At 41.1% G+C, this 6,663-nt stretch overlaps 1 protein-coding gene across 3 annotated transcripts in view; it reads right to left on the minus strand.

Moving 5' to 3' along the window:
- The window catches only part of RAB29 (RAB29, member RAS oncogene family), an 11,673-nt gene extending 11,376 nt beyond the window's left edge, over positions 1-297 (minus strand). For all 3 annotated transcript variants that reach the window (XR_826510.1, XR_826509.1, XM_010854178.1), the window contains exon 1: positions 93-297. The gene's annotated coding sequence lies outside the window, so the exon portion shown is untranslated. The remainder of the gene's footprint in view (positions 1-92) is intronic.
- Positions 298-6,663: the final 6,366 nt, after the last annotated feature.

Raw genomic sequence — 6,663 nt, forward strand, 5'->3', positions numbered from 1 at the left:
GCGGGCGGCAGGCTCTGAGCCCCCAGCTGTTACCTTCTTCCCCCTGCCCGCCCGGCCGCCGAGAAAAGGGGCGAGGCACCACGATGCCTTACCCGCCCAGACTTCCCCGGAGCTGCTCCAGCGGGCGACGGAACACAGCCAGCTTATTTCACCTCACGGTGGGGAGGAGATGGGGGCCATCCCCTAACTGCACAGACCAAATTCGGGGGGAAAGAGAGGCGTACGCCTAGCCTCCCCCGGATCCCGGACCGCCTCAGGTGGCGCGGTCCCCTCGCCTGCCTCCGCGTGTCACGTGCAGCGTCGCTTGGCGCACTACACTTCCCAGCGTACCTTGCGGCGAAGGCTACTTGCCGAGCGCAGCGACTCGCCCGCATGGCTTCCTGGAAGTGTAGTTTATGCGCTATTTTTTTTTTTTTTTTTTAAATACACTTAGTTTCAAACTCCTTCAATGGTTTGGAATCTTATTTTTAAATAATTCTGGAATAGAAAACATCCTTCAGAAAGCGGTTTGTCCGACATGATCTAACCTTCCTAAATCTGTCCCCACATACATGTCTCATCTTTAATAAAAGTTTCATGGAGCTAAGATTAAAAAAATTATTCCATAGATTCCACATATTATTTCCACTAATAAAAGCTCAAGCCTCATTCCTCATGCTTCAAGTCCATTTCCTATTCTTCCAAATGGATAGATAGACATACCCACCCCAAAAGACCTCAAACTAGTCAAATTCAGGGACAGGTTAAAAGACCGACTCAGGAAATCCCATGCCGTTAAATGTTAGTTATTAATATTTAATAACTTGCTACTGCAGTAAAGACAGAAAACAACAGACGGTTCCTCATTCTCACTTGCATAATCTTCAGTCACACTACACCGCTCACATCATTTGAGTTGGAAGCTGATTGAAGTACACTGCCAGTCTTCCTCCATTTGTTTTTGCTGTTGCATCTAGTATTTATTGTTTGTAGGTTTTGTGGTGATAGCCATTCTGACCAGTATGAAGTGATATCTCATTGTAGTTTTCATTTGCATTTCTCTAATCATTAGTGATATTGAGCATTTTTCACGTGCTTGTTGGCCATCTTTATGTTTTCTCTGGAGAAATGGCCATTTTCTGATTGGACTGTTTGTTTTGCTATCAAGCTGCGTGAGCTGCTTGTATATTTTGGAGACTGATCCTTTGTCAGTCACTTCATTTGCAAATATTTTATTCCATTCTGAGGGCTGTCTTTTCATTTTGTTTATGGTTTCCTTTGCTGTGCAAAAGCTTTTAAGTTCAATTAGGTCTTGGCACTCCACTCCAGTACTCTTACCTGGAAAATCCCATGGATGGAGGAGCCTGGTGGGCTGCAGTCCATGGGGTCGCTAAGAGTCAGACACGACTGAGCGACTTCACTTTCACTTTTCACTTTCATGCATTGGAGAAGAACATGCCAATCCACTCCACTGTTCTTGCCTGGAGAATCCCAGGGACAGGGGAGCCTGGTGGGCTGCCGTCTCTGGGATTGCACAGAGTCCGGACACAACTGAAGCGACTTAGCAGTAGCAGCAGCAGGTCCCATTTGTTTATTTTTGTTTTTATTCTCATTACTCTAGGAGATGTGTCAAAAAAAGATCTTGCTGTAATTTATGTCAAAGAGTGTTCTATGTTTTCCTGTAAGAGTTTTATAGTCTGGCCTTACATTTAGATCTTTACTCCATTCTGAGTTTATATTTGTGTTTGGTATTAAGGGGTGTTCTAATTTCATTCCTGGAGGCTGTCTTTACTCCACTGTGTATTCTGGCCTCCTTTGTCATACATTAGGTGACCATAAGTGGGTGTGTGTATCTCTGAGTTTCTGTCCTGCTCCACTGATTTATACTTCTGTTTCTATGCGGGTACCGTACTGTCTTGATGACTGTCATCTGTAGAATAGCCTTAAATCAGGGAGCCTGCTTTCTCCAGCTCTGTTTTGTTTTGTTTTGTTTTCTTAAGATTGCTTTTGTTATTTAGGGTCTTTTGTGCTTCCATACAAATTGTAAAATGTTTTGTTCTAGTTCTGTGAAAAATGCTGTTGGTAATTTGATAGGGATTGCATTGAATCTGTAGATTGCTTTGGATGATCATTTTCACAATACTGATTCTTCCAATCCAAGAATATGGTGTATCTCTCCATCTATTTGTGCCATCATTGATTTCTTTCATTAGTGTCATAGTTTTCTTCATACAGGTCTTTTACCTCGTAAGTTTTTAACCTAGGTTTATTCCTAGGTATTTTATTATTTTTGTTGCAGTGGTGAATGGAATAGTTTCCTTAATTTCTCTTTCTGATCTTTCATTGTTAGTGTATAAGAATGCAAGAGATTTTTGCGTATTGACTTTGTATCCTGTGATTTTACTAAATTCGTTGATTAGCTCCAGTAGTTTTCTGGTGGCATCTTTAGGATTTTCTATGTTTAGTATCATGTCATCTGCAAACAGTGACAATTTTACTTCTTTGCCAATTTGGATTCCTATTATCTCTTCTTCTCTGACTGGCCATGCTAGGACATCTAAGACTATGTTGAATAATAGTGGTGAGAGTAGGCACCCTTGTCTTGTTCCTGATCTTAGAGGAAATGATTTTGGTTTTTCACCATTGCATACACAATTTTTAAAATTTCATATTTTGATGGACATATAAGTTGCTACTGTATCTTGGCTATTGTAAATGGCGCTGCGATGAACATAGGAGTACTAACATCTTTTTGAGATCTTGAGTTCAATTCTGTTGGATAAATTTCCAGAAGTGGGATCATTGGATCATATGATAGTTCTATTTTTAATTTTTTGAGGAAGCTCCATGCTGTTTTCCATAATGGCTGCAGCCTTTACATTCCTACCAACAGTGTGCAAGGGTTTCAGTTTTTCCGCATCCTCACTAACACCTGTCATTTCTCTCTCTTTTTTTTAAAAAAAATAATAGCCATCCTGACAAATGCAAAGTGATACTTCACGGTGGTTTTAATTTGTATTTCCCTAATAATTAGAGTTATTGATCACTTTTTCATATATATAGTTTTTGCCATCTGTATGTCTTCTTTGGAGAAAAATCTATTAACTCCTTAGCCAATTTAAAAAATATGTTGTTAAGTTTTTGTTTTTGTTAGTAGCATTTCCAGACTTTTTTGCTTTTCTTTTTTACATTTTTATTGACGTCAAGTTGATTCACAGTGTTGTGTTAGTTTTAGGAATACAGCAGAGTGAATCGGTTATATACACACATATATCCACTCTTTTTTAGACTCTTTTCCCATATAAACCATTGCAGAGTATTGAGGAGAGTTTCCTGTGCTATACAGTAAGCTCTTATTAACTACCTATTTTATGTACAGTAGAGTGTATATGGACCTTGAGCATTATTCATATTTCCTCTTACACACATTGCTCTGTAGCCCCTCTCTTTTAAGATTTTTAAAATTTATTTTTAACTGGAGAGTAATTGCCTTGCAATGTTGTGTTGGTTCCTGCTGTACAACAACTCGAATTAGCCGTAATTATATATTATATTCCTTCCCTCTTGAACCTCCTCCCCCTTCCCATCCCCGTTCTCTAGTTTATAACTGCAGCAGGCTGGGCTCCCTGTGTTATACAGTGGCTTCCCACTAGCTATCTATTTTACACATGGCAGTGTAGCCCCTCCATTTTAAAAAATCAGTCACCACATCCTATTGATCCTTCCTTCAAAGACATTTCTTCCACTCATCCTTTACATTTTGTATCCAGTGCTGCTTTCATTACTCACTCCTGGGTCATCTTCAAAAATGTGTTTATTGGTCTCTCTGATTTTAGTTTTTAAAAATCTTCAATGCATCCTATACAGCCAGCCAGGTTGATTTTTCTAAAACCTTATTCAATGCAGTCACTCAGTTGTGTCTGACTCTTTGTGACCCCATGGACTGCAGCATGCCAGGCGTCCCTGCCCATCACCAACTCCCAGATCTTGCTCAAACTCATGTCCATTGAGTCAGTGATGCCATCCAACCATCTCATCCTCTGTCGTCCCCTTCTCCTGCCCTCAGTCAGGGTCTTTTCCCGTGAGTCAGTTCTTTGCATCAGGTGGCCAAAGTATTGGAACTTCAGCTTCAGCATCAGTCCTTTCAGTGAATATTCAGGGTTGATTTCCTTTAGGATTGACTGGTTTAATCTCCTTGCAGTCCAAGGAACTCTCAAGAATCTTCTACAACACCACAGTTCAAAAGCATCAATTCGTGGGCACTCAGCTTTCTTTATGGTCCAACTCTCACAGCCATACATGACCACTGGAAAAACCATAGCTTTGACTAGATGGACCTTTGTTGGCAAAGTAATGTCTCTGCTTTTTTAATATGCTTTCTAGGTTGGTCACAGTTTTTCTTCCAAGGAGCTTTTAATTTCATGGCATCTGCAGTGATTTTGGAGCCCCAAGAAAATAAAGTCTGTCACTGTTTCCATTGTTTCTCCATCTATTTACCGTGATGGGACCGGGTGCCATGATCTTTGTTTTTTGAATGTTGAGCTTTAAGCCAACTTTTTCACTCTCCTCTTTCACTTTCATCAAGAGGCTTTTTAGTTCTTCTTCACTTTCTGCCATAAGGGTGGTGTCATCTGCATGTCTAAAGTTATTGATATTTTTCCCAGCAATCTTGACTGCAGTTTGTGCTTCTTCCAGCCCAGCATTTTGCATGATGTACTCTGCATAGAAGTTAAATAAGCAGGATGACAGTATACAGTCTTGATGTACTCCTTTCTCAATTTTGAACCAGTCCGTTGTTCCATGTCCGGTTCTAACTGTGCTTCTTGACCTGCATACAGATTTCTCAGGAGGCAGGTGAGGTGGTCTGGTATTCCTATCTCTTGAAAAATTTTCCACAGTTTGTTGTGACTTGTTCCTTCATTATCTACCAACTGTTCAAAAACAGGCCAATGTCCTTGACTGGTGTCAGAAGCTTTCTGTACACTGGTCCCACCCTACCTAACAGCTCTGTCTCACCTGATGTCAAATGGGAATTGTCCCCCTCCGAAAAGTGATGCTCCTTGTACTCTTTAAATCCCAATTTCTTTCTTTTTTTTTTTTTTTGTAAGGCAGGGGAGGATTTGATGGGATATAGCCAATTCTACCATCCTGAGCACAGTTATTAAGCTCTAGCATCCCCTCCCAGGACAGACTTTTTTGGAATTAATTAGTTTTGACTACACTGGGTCTTCATTGTTACGTGAGGGCCTTTCTCTTGTTGGGGTGGGCGGGGGCTACTTCTAGTTGCGATGTGCAGGCTTCTCACTGCAATGGCTTCTCTTTTTGTGGAGCAGGGGCTCTAGGGTACCCAGCCTTCAGCACTTGAGGCACATGGGCTCAGTCGTTGCAGTTCCCAGGCTCTAGAGCTCTGCGGCATGCGGAATCTTCCCAGACCAGGGATTGAACCTGTGCCCCTGTCTTGGCAGGCAGATTACTATCCACTTTACCACCAGGGAAGTCACCAGTTTCAAATTTGATTTTGTATATTTGCTTCAGGTTCTTCACCTATCAGGACACCCCTCAGGCTTCTTTTCATACACCTAAGTCTTACCACACTCTACGTTCTCAAACTTCAGTGTGCATTCAAATCTCTGGGGGGTGCTTGTTAAATATGAACATTCTGACTTTGCAGGCCTAGGGTAGGACCCAGGGAAATCTGCCTTTTTGTCAAATACTAAGGTGATGCCTAGATCAGATCCACTTTGAGAAATGCTGCTTTAAGGCCCGACTTAAGTTATTTCCCTTATTATTGTAGCTCTTATTCATCACCTGGAGCATTTACAATTGGTTTGACCTGTGGTCTCTTAACTGATCAATATAAAATTATTTAACATATATGCAAACAGTATACTGCAAAGTAAACAAGAATTTAAAATACAAAATTTTGGCTTTGACCCTGGTTGTCTGTAAGAGGAACTACTTTAAGTTTACCAGATCTGAAGCATGAAGAATGAAGATTTAAGAGGGAAGATTAGCAAGTTCCTGGTGTCTCCCCAGCTTACAGAGTTTCTATCAAAGGAGAGACAGTTCTTTTGGTGGGAATAGAGGTATTGTATTACAGACTGGTTCCAAATAGGAAAAGGAGTTTGTCAAGGCTGTATATTGTCACCCTGTTTATTTAACTTATATGCAGAGTACATCATGAGAAACGCTGAACTGGAAGAAACACAAACTGGAATCAAGATTGCCGGGAGAAATATCAATAACCTCAGATATGCAGATGACACCACCCTTATGGTAGAAAGTGAAGAGGAACTCAAAAGCCTCTTAATGAAAGTGAAAGTGGAGAGTGAAAAAGTGGGCTTAAAGCTCAACATTCAGAAAATGAAGATCATGGCATCCGGTCCCACCACTTCATGGGAAATAGATGGGCAAACAGTGGAAACAGTGTCAGACTTTATTTTTCTGGGCTCCAAAATCACTGCAGATGGTGACTGCAGCCATGAAATTAAAAGACGCTTACTCCTTGGAAGGAAAGTTATGACCAACCTAGATAGCACGTTCAAAAGCAGAGACATTACTTTGCCAACAAAGGTTCGTCTAGTCAAGGCTATGGTTTTTCCTGTGGTCATGTATGGATGTGAGAGTTGGACTATGAAGAAGGCTGAGCGCCGAAGAATTGATGCTTTTGAACTGTGGTGTTGG

Source organism: Bison bison, unplaced genomic scaffold, assembly GCF_000754665.1.
Source record: "Bison bison bison isolate TAMUID 2011002044 unplaced genomic scaffold, Bison_UMD1.0 scf7180017864338, whole genome shotgun sequence".
Taxonomy (NCBI): domain Eukaryota; kingdom Metazoa; phylum Chordata; class Mammalia; order Artiodactyla; family Bovidae; genus Bison; species Bison bison.